We start from the raw sequence: 19,892 nt of genomic DNA, 5'->3' as shown, positions 1-19,892 counted from the left end.
GCACCAGATGTATCAAGCCTTCGCATAGACACTTACAAGCAACTTAACCCTTTGAGGTTCTTAATCACGCCACCAACCACCAGAGGATCAAAGGGGCGGGAGATATCAGAGGAAAAATCTGTCTAAAAATGAAGTGTTGTTGTGAACTTTATCTCTGGCACTTATTGAGTTAAATGCCGATGTCTCCGTGCCGGAGCAACTAGGCAGTGTGAGAAAGTTGGGGCAGGAGATAAGTGCAGAGCGATTACTGTAGTAATTACGAGCTACGTTTATGCAAAATCTGATTGGTTGATACAGATAAACTTTCCATTAAGGTGATGCGCCACTGAACTGGGCATCTCTTCTTTAAAAATCACATTACCAAGAGATGAAAGGGGTTGAAATTGGACATGCTATAAAGCAGCGCACAGCTCCTGCAGGGATCCCTAGGCTTGTTGACAGGGGGAGGGGGGGTTAATAAATTTACACTGGGCCCTTGAAATCAATGGAGCTCTGCGTCTGATTGAACAATGTCCGGGGCGTGGGCACTCACTCCAGAGAATGGTAACTTGCTTTCTGATTTCTGGTGAATTGCCCAAGGATGTGGCGCTGAAAGTTTCGCCAAAATAGGTACCAGGCTTCGGGAAGTCGGGAGGTTAGGCAGGGTTTCATCTACAGGTGGCCCGTTCAAAAAATAACGATTGCGTAGCTCCTGGGTCCGGTCAATCACCTATTCCTTGAAGGGCCAGGAGAACTTCGCAGAGAGGCATTGTGAAAGCTCACTAAAGGCAACGTGCCGTTCCATCACACCGCAAAGGTGAATACAATTCGGAAAGGAACCCGATTTAGGAAAAAAACAACGATCTTTGAGCAGTACTGTCAGACCTTTAGAAATAAACTTGTATCCCTTCCGACAGCAGAAAGCTACCGAATCAAAAGGAGGTATCATCATTGAAGTTTATGCGGACGAGACAACGGTTTGAGAGTATGAATAATTCGTGCGTTATGTTACTGAAGAGCGATTATTGAAACAGGGTGATAGCTTGCACAGGGCGATTTACGACGCTTTTCTGAAACTAGATGGAATAGTTACTGAAAAAAAAGATTACCATCAAAGAGAAATTAGTTGTAGGAAAAAGGCGATTTAACTTTGAATTCAAACCCGTTCATGGGAGAGAAGCAGTGTGTGTGTGTGTGTGTTTTATATATGTACATAAAGCGAAAGGGAGTTGGCAAAACTATTTTGGATGCGAAATAGAAAATGACAGAGCAAGTGCTGTGGATGGAGTGAGCGGCTCCAGTATTCTCCTGCCCTGGGCAGGAGATACACTAGTTTTGAGCTTAATGGTGACACGCGGCATTGTGTGTTTGATTGCTAGGTGGAAGAGCACTTCTGGCAAGGTCATTGGCAGAGCGAACAATCAATAGCAGATCGACAGATTAAGATATCATGACATCTAGAATCCAGGCCATTTATTTATTTATTAACATGAATTTCAACAATTCATATACTCTTACATGTAAACTTCATCTTTAAACTAACTTTTGCAGTTTCTCTGATGAAGTAGATAAGTTTCGCCTTCATAGTATTTGTTCCTTTCCTTTTTACTAGCTCGAGCATGCACCAGGCTATGAGCAAGGCAGTAGATACTGGTCCTCAAGCACCTCCTATTGTAATGACCATGAAAGATGTATGAAGCAGTGACACAGGGTGACTCAGGAGTTGACCTTTCCTCAATTGAGAAGTATTTTGATGTCTCCACATCCCTCCCTGAAACAGATGAGTTGAGGAAATTTTTCTCAAAAAATCAAACCCTCATTTTAACAAAACTGTCTTTATTTGAACCTCTCAAAACTGATGAAGTTTAATTTCATCGCTGACATGTACGTAAAATATGAATAAAATGCATCTAAGAGATAGATTTGTGCAAGTTTTATTTAATGCAGCACTGGAGTCATTGACTTACACAAAATATTGGAAAGATCTTGTTTTATTAATAATTATATGATTAAACTTGTGTAATACAATGCACCAGTGCCTGTGAAGCTTAAAGATAACTGTTCATTAAATTTGTTGAAGTTTATCTGGTCACAACATTCTGTGCTGTTAATTTGTGGTCTTGACGAGCACTTCCTCAGTGAGTGCTAACTGCAAAGAAATATCTTCCTTCTGCTGTTTGAACCCCTCTGTACCTGCAGTAGAAAGTTCACATGTAAATGACTTATTTCTTTCAGGAGGGTCTCACAGTAGTCTTAATGATAGGAGCTTAAACTTATTCAATAAAGAGCCTGGACTCATGCACCTCTTTAATCTGATGATGTATCCATCTGCAGCTGTGCTCACACTAGAAAAGTTCAGTCAAGTACAGTATCCCATCTCCGAAGTGTTTGTGGTTTTTGATAATTTAGGTAAAGGTTGCAGCTCTTTTCCTTCCTATAACAAAATTGTATTTTGTTGCAGTTCCGTACTTCTTTGTTTTTAACTTGTGTTATTTTTTTCGATAGAGACTTTTAATATGCAGGGTGATATTTACACCACTGTAAAGTGATCAGTGCTCAATAATGGGTACCTTTGTATCAAAGCGTTCGCTATCAAGGGAGCTTATGTTCTGGAGAGGGAAGTTCCCAAGACATTACATGCAGTTTTCTTACTCGGAATGATTGGCTACTTCAAAAAATTTGCATGTCACAAGGATACCCACGTTGTGAGGCATTCATTGTTTTTCGACTTTCCTTTCATTTGACACTGGATAGATATCTTAATATCAAATGATTTAATTCAGAGAGATGCTTTATTGGTTAGTTGCTCACAGTAAGGCAAATGATCGCAAATAGGTATTAGACTTGGAATCCGGGTTCCCTCAACGTGGGGTCTCTTCAACTCTACATTGGTTTGGGAAGGAGAAGCAAAGTGTACCTGAATGAGGAGCCTTATTTGTTTTAGAAACAAACGCCAAAGAAAAGGCAGTGCAGGGAAGGCTAGTTCAGATGGCCCTTGTCAACTTAATGACTCTTGAAGATGCAACCGAACTGAATTCAACCTTTGTACCACTTTCTATGCCCTGATTCTAGCATCTAGCAGCCTTGCTAATCCAGCAGAATTTGCTTTCAGTAGATTAGTCAGCGTGCGAAGTTCTGTTCGCATTTGATTTAGAAAAAAAACACTCCATGATGCTCATTCAGAGAACACATTTAGATTTGCCCAAATAATACGTAGGAGCCACTTACCCTTCCTGCCCTCCTACACTTTTGTAACTAGAAAATGTTTTCATATGTGCGCATGTGCTTGTGCATGTGCATCCACATGCGTGTGTGTGCATACATATGCAGGCACACACACCTTTACATGTATGGAGTTGTTACATGTTGCTGTGTTAAACAGTAGCTGTTGCTAGCTACAGTATAGAGAGAGAGAGAGAGAGACACACACACACATCTGTGGCTGGCAGGAAGGAGTTGTCTTCAGTAATTAATGTAATGAAATATTCATCTGCACTACCTTTTCAGTAGTCTCACAAATTAGGCTGTAACACTTAATGTCTGCACTGCCTCCGTTTTTATTATAATGGCAGGTTTTGCATCCGCAATTAGGACTTATACTGACAGTTACAATTTCCAAGGGATGGTAAACAGCATGGTGTATGAGAAGCGTAATCCACGTGCAAAGCCCCCATCTCTTTAACCTTGTTGTTTTTTGTGCAGAGGTTACCTTTTCCCGACAGTGCAAAATCGACTTGACATAACTGTTCATCAGTTTCAAGGTTCTCCCTCGAGGTATTTACATCAAATCAGCCCAGTCAAGCTTCAAGTTGAAATTGGCAGCCCAGAAACTGACAGGGTTGGGACTGGGAAAGAGACAGCACATAGGCAGCGAATTGACAGCAGCAGGGTGAAAGAGACAAAGCTTCTTGGCTTCTGTGGAAAAAAAAGATCAGCCCTAACAGTGCAGGTCAGCAGCGACACAAGGCACTTCATCAGTACTAGTGTGTGGTTGTATGCTTTTTATTTTTGGGATATGGGGTTGCATAGGGTAGTTGTGCGAGACTGGATGAGAGGAAGCTACAAATATAGCAATCTGGAGACAGAAAGAAAAAGAAAGGAATTTGTTCAAAAAAAAAGCTCCCAGTTCTAATCTTAAAGTGAAGGCTTGTGAGATTTTGCTTCTTTTCTCTGATTGGTATGTCAGACTATTAAAAAACAATTTTAAAATATTATGCATTTTAAATTAATGCTGTGTCTTCTTCCTGTAATAGCTGACTGCTGTCGTGATTGGTAGCGATTTCTAAAGAGCAGTAAAGGCCCTCGCCAATCTCAAATAGTCCCCTCGTAAAAGTTATTTGAACAGAGAAAAAAATTATGCAAGCAGATTTCACTCAGCTACATGTCATGTGTTGTGGTAAAATAGTTTAAAATGGTTTTACTAGACGTCCAACTAAAGTCATACCATTTTTTAAAATAACACAGTAATTGATGAAGGAAATAAAAGAACAAACTAAGGTGTCCACTGTGATTCAAAGGGAATAAAACAGCAGCCTTTAATTCTCCATTGAGACACAATGGAAAGTTTTGGGTGTGTTGTGAAGTAAAAACCAGACCCCCTCAGTTTCTGAATAGTTCTTTGATAAGTGGCCGGGCAGTCGAATGGCTGAAAAATGTCTGCCGTATGTCCATTCAAGTAATAAAGGTTCACCTTATAAGTTAAACGTTCTTTGAAATACTTTTCTTCAGCTCTGCATTTGACAGGCACTGGGCATCTATTGATGCCTTTTCGACAGGCAGTGTTGAGCTAAAGTGGTGTGACCAGAGAGTTTTGTTAAGCTGTGAACAAAAGATTGGAGATGCCTCACTGGCATTGTCCACGCATATATAGGCCTTGTCACAGTTTTACTTGATTAAATGTTCTGGTTATTCTTATCTGTGCTTTAGACCTTTTTTTCAAGGTGCAGGCAAGGAATTCGGTAACTAGACTGTACGATTGAACAATCGCTTTTTTTTGTGTTGTGTGTGAGAGACAGAAGCATAGTTTCCCTCAGGTTGTTGTTTTAAAAAGAAGTGTTTGCTATGAGATTTAAATGTGGGGGGGCGCTTCACAGAGGTAGTCAAGGAAAGCGTCTCTTGTCTAGAAAGCATGCACGGCAGGTCAGGGTGTGAATTTGCAGGGAGCCGCAGCCAGTGTAAAGCCCCAAGAAGCAGGTACTTTGTTCCCTGTCAAAAATCAAAAGCCACACCAGTTATGAAAAGCTTGGTGGCATTACGTTAAGTCATGACAGCTACAGTTGTCATAGTTTCCACAGCATAACATTATTGTGAATATCCCCAGAGAGGTCACAACACATTCATCCACACCCCCCCAACAACAACCCTTCAAATTCAAATGTTCACCCTGCCCCCACCTCCTTGAAAGTTATCCAAAATTTGAAATAGTTTACCATCCATGGAAAGTATTAGATCAACTGAAGCTATTATCCACTGAGAAAGAATAGCCTGTGCTATGTTTGACTCTTTGGCCAAATCTGATCTAATATTCAAGAGATTCTCAGTTCAATTACATTTTGTACATGTTTTTATTGTTTTTCAGGATGTTGTTAATTAAGGAGTGAGTGAGAGAAAGAAACTGGACTATAAAAGTTAGAAGTATGAAGTAAAAACACGGAGGACAAGATGGAGACCAGAATAAAAAGTAATACCTGCAAACAAATTCACTCACAGATAGGGTAGAGATACTTTGAGGCATAGATACCATGTATATAAATACATAGATGCATATACATTGACACACAGGCTCTAACTGTCACATCCAAAAATATATCTCCTTACTTATCTCTGACATTGTATGCATTATCATCTGAGATTGCTCTTTAGGAATATATATTAGAAAATCTCTCTTTAAAATTGTTTCATCATTGGAGAAGGGAATTTAAATTTGGGCTCCTAAAAGTAGAGGGGCTTAATAGTCTGAAAATGATAGTGACATGCCTGGGTGAAAAGTTTATAATGACTAAAATTAGAGGAAGTTTTTTCTCTGATCGCCATTCATCCTATTGCCGTGTCGTGTTTAAACATACTGATAGTCCATTTTTAAACACTTTGTAGGATTGTAAAATTGAGCACGGAAAAATCAACTGTGTAAAATCCCTTGAATATTCATGCACAGTCATCCAACATTATGTTTGACTCTTTTGCAACTTTTTACAATATCAAACATAATTTTAAAAGAAGTTCCCTTATTCCACCACTGGTATGTAAGTTTCCCAACCAAGCATGTATATAAATAAGGCTGCGGCAGTCTCAACTCTTTCCAGCCCAGTCCTGTTCCCTCAGTTGAATATGTTGGATAGATAAAAATACACTTCGTCCTTAGGTTAAGAGATGTTGGAAATTAAATTCAGTTTAAATAAATTATTAAAGTTGATTTTTGCTTCAGTTACAAGCTGGGCAGTAATAACCATGACATTGATGATGTGTTTGTGGAGTTATGATACAGTATGATCCAGTTATCAGTACCCTGTGGTGGGCAAATAGATTCCTGTCTTAAGCCATGAAGGTAAAAATGTGATTTTTACAAATATATGTTCGGATGAACTGTCTGGCTCCAGCCTGTTTCTCTCTGGGTAGCTCACTCTACCGCTGAGGAGGCCGAAAGTAAGATTTTGACATCACAAATGATTGGCTGTTTGTACTGTCAGTTATTTTTTCCTCAGGTGGATTGACTGGCAAGTAAAGCAGAGTATAGCATCAGGAGTAGTATCAACTCTGATCTGAGGATTGTCCGCATTGATTTTACTTTGCTGGCCTGAGAATGGAGGACAGGTTTGTTTATCGTGTCGTGCAGTTAACCAGACACATCAACTGGGCTGTGTAGGTTGCCTTGACACTATAACTTGACAAATTCAGTGTACCCATCCTCAGTACCCATAAAGTGGTAAGCTCCCCTGCTTATATAAAGGTTCTACTTGACATATATCACATACAAAGATACCAAGTATCAGACAGTGAGTTCCAAGGTTCAGTCAATGACACCATGAATAGGGAAAGCTGAACTTAAGTGGTTAATGAAAGCCATAAGAAATTCAGTTCATATTAGTGGTCAGACTCACTGCCAGCTATTTGTTCATTTGTGTACAATTGGTTTAATATTCTACTTTTTGTTTACTTCTTTCTAGCATATTGTCATGATACAGAATCTGTGACAAAGTTAATACATCTTCATTCTAAATGCATACTTAATATCTCCTCGGTGGCAATCATCTTGCCATTGATAACATAGTTTTTAGCATCAATATCTCCCCTCAACAAGACTTGCTTGATGCCCTTGCACATTGCATGGACTACATTGAACCACAATAATGTAAATTGACTCAAAGAGTATAGTTTTAATGACTTTAGCATTCATTTGTAGCAATGTTTACAGCAAAAATATGCATCACCCTAATTTGTTGCAAATGGGACTGTGGTGCAGGCATAAATCACTCAATTTGGAATATGCTACATAAAAAATAATTCTGCAATATTTCTAAATTGCTTCCACAGAGACTATTGGGATCTACTTAGTAGTTTTTTTCCCCACACGGTTTACATCTTCTCCCACATGGCGGAATGAGACTATTATGTAAAGACATTTGAATAAAATACAGAGAAGTAATTGATTCTATGTGAAATACTATCAGTGTTTGTCGTGTAGCGTTACATTACAGATAATTTTCTAGTTACCCATAAAAAGCGTTTTGGTGAACATTTCTTAAAAGGGCCTGACAAACAGACAAGGTGAAGCAAATTGTGGTTTTTACCTTATACTGGAAGAAGACGTCCAAAAGGTTCATATTGTAATAGTTCTGTAATTGAATGAAGCTAATTTTAAAAGAAGTGTAATCTTTTCCTGATAGCATCAGCCGTCCGATGTAAAGTCAGTTCTATGTCCCACTAGTATGGTACCCTTGATGTTTTCCCCCACGATTTATCTACTTTCTCTACCTTCTCATATGAAAGAGTAAAGCATCCACATTCTTGTTATCCTCTCCATCTAAATTTGTTTAAACTGTCTTGAGCCTGTTGAATATTAAACTCCTGTCAAGCTAATACTTTTGTCATTTAACAGCTTTGAGGATAATCAGTTGAAAAGTTTCAGTGTAAAGCATAGAACTGGTAAAGAAGGACATTATATATAGTTTATAATTTAAAAATAAATCTTTAAAATGGTGTTTGAAATAGGTGCTTGATTTGTAAGTGCACAACATGGAAAGTTAGGAAATGGCATCCAGCACAAGAGAAAACATTGGATAATTTGGATGGAATTCAAATGGAGTATGAAGTCACTTTAGCTGTATGAAATGAATACAGAAGTCAGAATTAATTTGTGATGACCAAAATCCCTTTTTTGTGAATTAATATGTATTTTGATGTTTTAATTAATTTTTACATTATTACTTCCTTTATTTAGTAATGAGGCAAGATTAATTAATAATAATTATAACAAGAGTAATGCATTCCCAGGAAGGTTATAATAAAGTAATTACAAATTAAAAGAGCAATGTTAAATCATTTTACTTTATGAAGTAGGTAATATAAAATAAAATAATTTATGAGCAAAACATTCTTTTATTTGCAATAAAATTGCTTCTTTTCATCCACATTCAGTACAGTTGATTAAAAACACGGATTATATTTAGCTTTTCTACCTTTGCACCAAAAATATCTTGACCAAATGAGAAAACAGGTGCAAGTGTATTTAAAAGTAAAATTGCAATTAGCATTGAAAATTGGGAAATTGTCTGCAGAAATTGCTCTTAATTTCAGTCAGTGACAACATAATTTATCCCCCTCAAACACAAGATAGTGCTTAAATGAACAATTACCTCCTTCTCCACGTGCAGGCTGCAGGTGAAAGTGTTTGCTAAATATTTAGGCTATGTGAGGATGTTTTCTCACATTGAATTTCGTCTAAGACTTGGAATAGACTCCTGCCGCATTAAATGCGCTTCGGGAACTAGCGTAATAGTTTCTTTTTCTCAAGGTGTAGAAATAGATAAAGTTTTTTTTCTCTCCTGGAGAAGTTAAGTTGCTTGCGGTGTGATCATTGTACGTAGAACTTGTTAACTCATTGTGGCAATCTGAAGCTGAACGAATGCTAAAATTTCTTCCGCAAGCTTGCAGGATTTGATCCTATGCATTTCCTGCATTGACACTCTATTTGCAAATTGTATTAGAAATAAGCCAAGCATGAATTACGGGAATCTTTGATCTTTTGCTGTTCTGTTATTGGAAATATGATTGTAAATAAGCTTTCAGGCTGCCCCCAGCACATTGTATGCTATATTGGTTGTTAACACAGAAATTTCATTTTACTGTAGGTTTCGATGTGCATGTGATAAGTTATTGAATTGGAATCGGAACCTGATAAGTAGTTTGAGTGGAATAACGTGAAAAGAAAGGTAGATATTCTCTCACAGTAGATAGCTGTGAATAGTTCCATATCTTAAGACTAAAGAGAGACCAAAGAGAAAACTTCATTCAGGTGAGAGATGTCATTCGTACATTTAAGTTGCTAAGGTATATAAAACTGATCAAGGTCATTCCAGTACATATGGAAGCTTAGAATTTAGTGCCGTGCTTAACAAAAAAAGGTTAGAACAGCTTTTGGTTGGTTTCACTTGAGACTTGTGATCTGTTTCAAATAGCACAGTACATTGTACATAAATTAAACATTTATAAAATATACATTCAATTTAAATTTCATTATTATGCAATACCAGATATGACTGTACCAGTTTGCACAGTACCTTTTGAGTGCTTTAAGTCAGAAAATTTAAAATATATTCTGTAATACAAAATGCCATGTTTATTATTTTCCTCTTCCTCTAATTTTCTCCTCAGACTATTCCTCTTCTGAATGTAAAGAGTCATGTTAGGGGACGGTTCCACTAAGTCCAGATGACCCTCTGGTACTTCCCCCAAGTGGTCTTGCAGGTGGTCTGTGCAAGTGTGTGTGACTATTTCATAACTATTAAAAGGATGTATTTGTACTGAATGCATCATTTAAAGAGGATGTTTATGTAGTAACAGTGCTATACATAAGTGGATGTCTTCCTGCAATATGCAATCTAGTTAAATATTTATACATAGTATGCTGTACCTGAACATGTTAGTTTATATGATAGCTATGCTTTATTTTAATCAATAGAGTTATACCTTGCATGTTGTATTTCCTTTTACTTGTTAATGCAAGATATGCTAAAAGTCAACATGTTATAACATGAATACTGTTGGTTCCATTTAAGGGAATATATTTGTGCAAATGTGTTTGACATGGAGCTGATTATATAGGCTATGTACTTAAACAGGGACATTTATTTCGTATTGTCTGTGCATTTAGGTAGTGCATGTCCTATTTAAGTCAGGATGTTTATACAATATGCGCTCTGTTTAGGACACATTTACTCAGCATGCGCTGTATTTTAATATGTTTGTTTCTGCTTTATCTGCTCTATTGAATACAGTGGTCTGTACAGTACCTACATTAAATTTAAATGGGATATTTGTATGCAGTGTATACTCAGCGTAAATAAATGTATTTTTACAGTACCTGTGTATAGATGAGATGAACACATGCAGAGTTGTATGTTTTAGTTCAACAAACTTAATCTACCCAGTTCCTGTCTGTTATTTAACTTTTTGCTTATTAAATTGGACAGTAACTTTGATGGGCTTTTATGTTTGTTCCATACACTTTCTTTCATCGTACTTTGTGTAAGAGGCAATAAATGTTGCTGAGCTGAAATACTCCAGTTCAGACCTAACAGACATGCATTGTGCACAAGAACACAAGGGCACAGGAAAGTTGGAGCAGGATTAGACTGCCAGGCCCCTCAAGCCTGCACCACCATTCAGTATCACCACTGTTGATCTATGCTGCCTTCAGCTCCTATTTTGTGCCAGTTCCACCTAATTCCTTGATCTTTCAATTCCAGAGATTCACTGCCCTCTAAGACAGGAAATTTCAACACAACTCAGTCCTTGATGACCAACTTTTTACTGTGTAGATGGATATTCTTGTTAGTGACCTCTCACTAGTGACAACATGACACTATCTCTATGTTTGAATAGGGTCATCCCTTCCTTCTTCTGAACTCCAAGAAATGCAAATCCAAACTGTACAATCACTTTTGGATCTCCTTCCATCCAAAGAATTAGCCTGCCGAATCTCTTTTGGACTGCCTTCTGCTGTCACTATATCCTTTTACAGGTAAGGGGACAAGATCCATGTTCAGTACTCCGGACCTGGCCTCACCAACACCCAGTGCAGCATTGGACCTACCAGCTAACTTCTTGTGATTTATGCACCTGAACATAAAGTTTCCTCCAAACTTCACTTGCTTGCCGTCTCTCTCCATATGTATAATAATCCACCTGTAGGTACCTTTTACTGAAGTGCATGACCTCACACTTACCTACTTAAACTCCATTTGAAAGGTAAGGCAGAGTAACCAGGCAAAAATCTATTGCCCGTCACTGATATGCCCGTCACTGATATGCTTGTCACTACATGCCCTTCCACTTTTTTTGTGCATCATCAGCTAGTGTAGAAACGTTATTCCCTTCTCCAGATCATTGCTATATGTGTTAAACAGTTGAGGACCAAGAATTGATCCCTAAGTTACAACTCTAGTTAAATCCCACCAACCCAAAAAGGACACATTTATTCCAATTTATTGTTTTCTACGTGACAGCCAGTTTCCAATCCATACTAACTCACTTTTTGCTTGGGCCCTTTAGTTATGCACCAGCCTCTTAGGTATCATCTCAAGTGCCAAGAAGCAACTTTCTCTGTTTAAGCACCTATTTTTCCCCCAATTAAATCTAAGAAGACTTTTGTCATATATATTACTTTAACATATTGGATGCAAAGTAAGTGAAAGAGACATTAATACGATTATAGTACTGGTGTTTTTGATAGTTTTTGTAAATACTTGAATGAGCACAATCTGTCCAAGTTTAACTGAGAAGAGAACAGAATTTGGAAAAATATAGGAGATTGAATAATTTGCATTTCCTCTAGCATCAGACAATAATAATTGACTTCCAGGAGAATAGGAGAGAGCTACAAATGGCACTGTAATAACGTGATAAATTGTAGGATTTTTGCTTGGCTTGTATACAGCAACTTCTGTGTGACAACAGGGGAACTTGCTGAATTATGCTTTTTATAATATAAGACGCAAAAGCAAGCCCTCTGTAGGAAAAACAAACGACCTGACCTCCACGGGGTTAATTCATCTATGTACTTTTGCATTGCCACTTGCCTTGTTCCAAACACCATATTGCAAAAATGATTCTTCCAATAAACTTAAAGGGGCAAAATCCACATTTGTGCATTTTATGGGTTTAATTAAATCATATACAATACCATTGTTAACCTGCTATCTTATTGCAAACTACAGTACATATTTGGTATTTCGTGACTTGTCACAAAGGTAGGATCTCTTACAGCTAAGTGACAATTGTCAGATTTTTATTTAGTCTCACATTTGATGTTAGTATTTTACATTTGCCCGTGTCCTGGGACTGAAGATATCTCTTTCTGTGGCATGCCAGGCCTTGTTAATATGCCACTTTTTATCTTTATTGCCTAGGCATAATAAGGTACGCCTAATGCTTGTTCTTCACACTAAGCATGTAGCCACTTTTTTATGCATCCTTTATGCTTCATCGAATCACTCCAGTGAGCAGGTTAGGCAATATTTCATCAGGTATTCTGGGATTTTGTGAACCTTTCAGGAAACAAATTGTATTCGACAAGTTTAGTGTGAGTGAGCTGCCTGAGGAGCACTGAAGTGAGGAAAATAAATGCAGGAGATATTGGAAAGCCGATCTTGCTACTTCAGTGTTTGTGCTATGTTTATGTGTCGTAAGTGTGTAAGTGTTCATATTCTGTATCTTGTGTTGTACTTGCATGTTGTGTATATAAATTCTGCGTGTTGGTACCTCATAACATTTAATTATTTATCATTTATTATTCCATGAGTAAACAATTTTATTGACCCTTTCCATTTTTCCTACCAATGCCACGGTTACATGATCTTCTGGGATTTTTCCTATACACAGTTAATCTATCAATCTGGTTTCAAGAATCCCAGGAGCACATCTGAACTAACATAAGGAGAGTGGGGGGCTCTTCTTTTAGGGTTGATGTGAATGCCTGCATTCATACATGGCTGTGATTCAGCTTTGTTCTCAATTTGTTTTCCACAACTGTTCTCTGGAATTTTATTGTTTGCATTCTACAGAGCCCGCAGAAGGGTTCGTAGCTCACAAGAATAATATCAATTTAAGCTTTATTCACAAAAGGTTTTCTCCTTAGCCCCTGGAGAAGAAGGTATTGCCAGCCATCGGTGATATTGTTGAAAATGAAGCAAAACCCAGATAATAGATGGAAAGTTTTATAAAACTTGGAATCAAGTCAGTTATTGCAGCTGGTATTGTTCTTCCCCACTTTTTTGACAGCATTTGGATGCCTGAAGATGACAGCAACCAATCACCTCACCTTTTTAAAAAAGTAGGTAGTGGGGTGGCATTGTTTAGTGGTTAGCACAACACTTTACAGTACCAGTGACCTGGGTCCAATTCCCACCGCTGTCTGTAAAGAGTTTGTACGTTCTCCCCATGACCGTACAGGTTAACTCCGGGTGCTCTGGTTTCCTTCTGCAGTCTAAAGACATGCCATTTGGTAGGTTAATCAGTTGCTGTAAGTTGTCCCATGATTGGGCTAGGATTAAATGGGGGATTGCTTGGCAGCATGGCTCAAAGGGCCAGAAGGGCCTATATCGCACTGTATCCCAATAAATAAATAAATACAACTGCTGACAGGACATTTCTACACCAGACTTGGATGAAATATTTTAAATAGATTTGATATAAGCATATTTTTGTCTCCGTAAATGGAAGAAAAGACAATGGATAAATCAGTAAATTTTTAAAAATCAAGTGACAAACTAATGGGTGCTCTTGCACATTCCAGTTCTTAGTTAAACTTCCTGAGATTGGCAGTGGACCTGCTAATTGAAGAAAGAAGATTATTTATCTCCAGAGTGGTTAATGGGCTGCTTTCATAGTCCATTATTTTTTGGTTCTGGATTGAATAATTTGGTAATCTGTCTTCTTATTCTCTCTGAGGGGGGAGGAGAAAGGGAACCATCGCTGTCAGTTCTGGAGCTGTCAGTAGGAAAACAATCCCAAATTTTAGAAAACAGACTGTTTGCTTATACCCAGGTAGTGTAACTTGCACACTTAGGGTATACAGCAAATAGGAGAGCAAGCATGGATTTCACAGGTAACAAGATTACGTAAGGATATGATTGATCCACATGGTGGAAAAAAAAGACAGTTCCAATTATTCTATGTTTTGAAAATGGAGTTTATGCAATATATTTGAAGCAATCAAAAAACACTAATTCTTCCAGATCCCAGCAGTGCCAAATATTTTGTAAAGACATGCTTGCACTTTTTGTCGTTGCCTGAACCCAGTTTACAGATGGAATTCCATAGTGTTGATAGGGATAAAATCACTAAGGATTTGGAAAGCTTGGCCAAAGTGGATGCCTGGGTTTGCAGGTGGGGAGGAGTGGCTGCATCACTGAATGTGGATATTCGCTCTAGCATATAAAGTCATAGGAAAGAAACAGGCCTTTGGCCTTTCTAATGCCTGCCAACCATTTAAACTGCCTATTCCCATCAACCTGCACTGACTGGGACTATAGCCCTCAATGCCCCTACCATCCATGTACCTATCCAACCTTCACTTAAACATTGAAATCGAGCTTGCTTGCATCACTTGTGCTGGCAGCTTATTCCACACTCTCATGACCCTCTGAATGAAGAAGTTTTCCCTCGTTCCATTCAAACTTTTCACCTTTCCCCCTTAACCTATCACCTCTGGTCATAGTTCCATCCAACCTCAGTGGAAAAATCCTGCTTGCATTTACCCTATCTGTACCACTCATAATTTTGTATAGTCAACTTAGAGACATGTTAGTAACTAATCAAACATTTCAGAAAATATTAATAGCCAATGAGATCAATAGCTATTCTAACATTATTGATATTTTTATGAAGTGAGGGAGGGATCTTGTCATAGTTTTCAAAAAGCAAATAGAAATCCTGCCATCTGAGTAGTTCACCCAATAGAACAAGATAATGGGCAAAACACACAAAATGCTGGAGTAACTCAGCAGGCCAGGCGGCATCTTTGGAAAAGAGTAAATGGTCGATGTTTCGGGCCGAGACCCCTCACCAGGAAGGTGAAGGTAAAGGCCCGAAATGTTGACTGTACTCTTTTTCATAGATGTTTCCTGGCCTGCTGAGTTCCTCCAGCACTTTACGTGTGCTGCTTTGGTTTTCCAACATTTGTAGATTTCCTTGTATTTGAGAAAAAAATATACTTTCAAATGCAGCAAGTATTAGTTCAGCCATGAACGCTGTAGATTAGGGTGGACTTTGAGTTCCAAAAGTATCAACCCACCTATTTTTAAGCAAACAAGCACGGAATGTACATTGGAGTTAGCAATTCAATCAAATGCAAAGCTGTCAAAGTTTAAAAGTCCCCGGAGCTCCTCTATGCTTTCTTATCTGGCTACTGCATGTCATTGAAAGGAAAAGGTCCATTGCCTGTATTTTTAAGAGCTTTGGAAGCTTGTCCACAATGATAGACAGAAGCTTAAATGGTTCTTATATAGGGTGGCAAAAAGGAACAAGGATTTGGACGGAATTTAATATTGCATCCAAAACAATGAAGCAAAAATTAACCTTAGATATACACTATTGCCAAAGGGAGAGCTTGCAGTTAATTGAATCACCCCACACATTGCTTTTCACACTAAGTTGTCCCTGCCACTCTTTCACATGCCTGCACCTGTACATAATATAAGTACTGGGCTGCAAAGCAGCTCATTTGTGGGGCAAAACTGTACATTAACCATCTAGTGAAGGAACCGCTTTACGGAGCGTCACAATATTATGACCTACTGCTGCGCTGTGATGTGTAAAATCTGTTTCAATTTCTGCTGTTCTGACAATTTCACTTAATAAAGCTCAAAAATGGTGAAGCCTTTTACTTGTTCAAATAAACTTTAATATTCTGAAAAAAAATATTCCCATCGCATTCAGAAGCATAGTGTTCTGGTAACTGATATATCATGACTTTCTAAAGGACCCATGCTGTGCAGATTTTCTGTCTTGTAAGCTAGACTTTTCTACATGCACATGCAGGCCAATTTGTAGAGATCAAAAATGGTTAGAGGCATTTGAATTGATATTCTTTTCAGAGCATCATTCTTTGTGAAATATGTTAGGATGCAGTACAGTATAACTTTTTGAATCTGCACAGAATCTCCGTTTTTATTTCTGTCACCATTTTGTGCTTCTGCTAATTAGACAGTGCTTATCAATTCTGTGCTGCAACTCCTGTCTGAAATTAACATATTTTTGTTGACAGCTTTCTTTAAAATATATCGTTTTAATTAAAGAGTTGTACATTTCCTGATAATCCTTGTTCTGTCCTTGTGGTCGATTCACAGTCAACAAATACGAACTTCAGAAACCACATGTATTTATTTTACCAGTTTTCAAAGGTGACTGGAAACACTTATAAGTTGACCTCCGACTGAACGGAGAGCATTGAAGAAGGCTTCTTTTTCTTGGTTAAACAGTCTAACCCATTTCCTGAAGCATTCAGGAGCAAATTGTACCTGTGCCACTTTACAAAATCTATTTAAATTACAGGTCCATGAACAAAAATTGGTCTCATCGTAAATGGGTTGTTAAGCTTTCTTCCCTACAGGATTTCTAAACTACACCATTTAATTTTTTTCAAGAGCTTTACATGAAAGAAATATTCACAAGTCGATGCAATGCCAGTACGAGTAAAGGAGCCATATCCACAAACACATCCACCGCATGTGCAAGTCAAACATAATAATTTACTCCGAAGCTACAGGTTCTTTTATAGAAGTGAGCAAAGACAGTACAAAAACTGTTATTTAAATCACAGCTAGCAAACTGGAGGGGTGTCACCTAACCAAACTTAAAGGAAAGATCAGGGAATATGTAGGGAGAGTTAATATATTTATTGGGAACAGAAGTAAAACAAAATTAAAAACGCATAACATTTGGCTGTCACGTGCTGATCTCTCTTTTCTCTTTTTTTTCTGTCTCTCTTCACAGTGACATCTGCTATCAGGCTAAGCAGGTGTTCCTGTGTAAACGAACGTGGCCTGTTTGTGTTTCACCGTACTTGCTACTGCACAGTCAAATGAGCAGTGTGATTAAGAATCCTGTAAATTTTTGAAAAAGGACGGATGGCTGCCCTACTAGAACCTAATTACAAAGCTCGAACATCCGCGGCTCGGTGCTATCACTGCAGCGGCGAACAGCACAAATTAATAATATATAATGGCATCATTCTTGCAATTTATAAATGAAGTAAAGTGGGGGAGGATTCTGCTGATGTGCCGTTTCGTGTTAATTTTGCAAGATTGAATAGAAATTGGAATTTTAGTGAGGTGAAACCCCATTGACATGCTCCTGCAAGTTGCGAACATGGGATTAACACTGTGTCCTAAATGTAATGTCCCTGTAATTTGAACCATGGTGTTTTAATCTACCAGGTTCAAGGCATTCGGCATATAGTGACTATACTGTACCTGGATTGAAGTCTGCTGTGGAATGGCTGAATAGTTGAACTATCTCCTCCCAAGAAAACATCCTTGCAGTGGGATTAGTGATTGTCATTGCGAACAATTATGTTAAACTATTTCAATGAGTTAAACCATCTATGAGGAATAAGGTTTCTCTAAGCCTCCAAAAGACATCCTCAAGGTACAAATAACAAGTGGATAGTCCATCTCTACTGATCCAGGGGCATAAAAGCAACACCAGAGGTTCTCCTGTCCTTCATAAGAACCCAATCATTTCAATTTGATTCTTCCTTTCATAATTTTGAGTATACTTTAATATCACTTTAATACCCACAAAACACAGGAAAAATTAATTATGATTATTGATTTCCCAAGTACTGCAGTGGTATGTGTCCTTTGAATGAATAAATCTCTGCAATTTTACTAGTTAACAAAAGCAAGGACTATTTAAAATGTTTTGAAGATCTGAGCCATCCAGATGCTGTAAACTGTACAAACGTAGGAGATGATCTTAAACTGCTGATTATGTAACTGCCTTGCACCTCACCCAGTGTTGTCTTTTATTATAAATGAGGATGTTGTTCAATTACAGCTTTTTATTTACTTCAAATTACAGTCCTACAAAGACACCAAACATCAAAACCCTTTGTCTATCATACACCTTTTACATGGCAATGCTGGCTGTTCTTGTTGTGACTTATCCTGGCTGTATCCTGTAGCTGAGGAAAGGGGAGAGTCACACTTTCCTGAAACTATCCTGCACGTGTCAGTTTATTGCACAATTTGTACAGTTCTTTCACAAAAGTTCTAACATGGCTTGGCAAGAATTTGAAATAAGGCAGTTCTTTCAGGTAATTTTGTATGCTGGATATGATTGTTGTCCAGGCAGGATTAGGAATCACAAATGAAAGGCAAATTCACAGGACTTATGACCAACATAAATTAGGGTATGCAGTAGCACAGTGGCTAGCACAATGCTTTACATTACTGACAAGCCGGGTTCAATTCCTGCTGCTGCCTTTAAGGAGTTTGCACGTTTTCCTCATGACTGCCTGGGTTTCCTCCAGGGTGTCCGATTTCCTCCCACTGTTCAAAGACCTGCTGCTTGATTAGTTAATTGGTCACTGTAAATTGTCCCGTGATTAGGCTAGGATTCAATCGGGGGGCTGCTGGGCGATGTGGCTTGAAGGGCCGGAAGGGCCTATTCTGAGCTCTATCTCAATAAATAAATAATTTCTTGCTAAAGCAGCGTACTTGCTAACATGTGACTTATAAATGTACCCCCACTAGTGTTGAGTATTTATGCCCTTTGCTAATGCCACATACTCTATTAGAGGATGTTCATGCTGCAGTGTATGCACATATGTTGTGTTAAAACTCTTTTTGTTCTTTTTTTCTGCAACTTAGTGCATGTGAATTCATGATTAATTTCTTTTAGAAGTTAGGAGTGAGATCAATGCATAATCTGTTTGGAGGTCACAGCAGATGTTGAGCCTGTGTCCTGTCACACCATGTCTGTGTTTCACAATACAACATCATACTCATTGTTCCCTACTCTCTCCACACCCAGCCTTCGACCCTTGACCCGCCATTTTGAATTTAATTGCACCATTAAAGTTGAAAATGAAAGATCATTCAAAGTGAAATGAGACCGTGAAATAAATAAAAACCTTACATTAGGTATAAACTGAGGATGTAATACATAGAACAATGCAGCGTACTACGTGTCCGTCAGCCTATGATGTTGCTCCGTCCTTTTAACCTACACTCCTTGATCAATCTACCTTTTCCCTTCTACACATCTCATAATCCTCCATTTTTCTTTCATCATGCCTCTCTGTGTCTCTTCAATGTCGCTAATGTATCAGCCTCTACCAACAAGCCCAGTGATACATTCCACACACTTACCACTCTTTTCATGAAATCCTATTTCTGACAATCTCCCCTAAACTTTCCTCCGTTCGTTTTAGAACGATTTGCTGGCTGAACGTTCAGATAAGTGCGAATAAACTCTGTGGTCTGAATAGAAAATTCGCAGTGAAAGGCAGCATCCTTTGGCAAAATATTCATGTATGAGCTAGTGATTTAAGAGGCACCACGAATGTGAAGTGCTAATGGTTTTTAGCTCACTTTTGAAAGATGTCTATTGATTATCTCATTTGTATTGCTAACAAAAGAAATAAGATATTATTTCTATCTCATTCTTTCTATAACAATGGGATATCTCCA

General features: G+C 38.2%; 1 protein-coding gene and 1 long non-coding RNA gene across 3 annotated transcripts in view; one reads left to right on the top strand and one right to left on the bottom strand.

The window, feature by feature from the left end:
* The window catches only part of LOC140197956 (zinc finger E-box-binding homeobox 2-like), a 145,369-nt gene that overhangs the window by 8,686 nt on the left and 116,791 nt on the right, over positions 1 to 19,892 (top strand). The window lies entirely within an intron of this gene.
* Positions 1,820 to 8,952, bottom strand: LOC140197958 (uncharacterized). The gene is made up of 3 exons (XR_011886073.1): positions 8,832 to 8,952; positions 7,767 to 7,811; positions 1,820 to 2,172 (listed from the first exon to the last, which is right to left on the bottom strand). It is a non-coding gene; the product is annotated as an uncharacterized lncRNA (long non-coding RNA).

The sequence above is a fragment of the Mobula birostris genome, chromosome 5 (genome assembly GCF_030028105.1).
Source record: "Mobula birostris isolate sMobBir1 chromosome 5, sMobBir1.hap1, whole genome shotgun sequence".
NCBI lineage: Eukaryota > Metazoa > Chordata > Chondrichthyes > Myliobatiformes > Myliobatidae > Mobula > Mobula birostris.
Note: the sequence above shows the minus strand (reverse complement) of the source record. Positions and strands in the feature narration are given on the sequence as shown.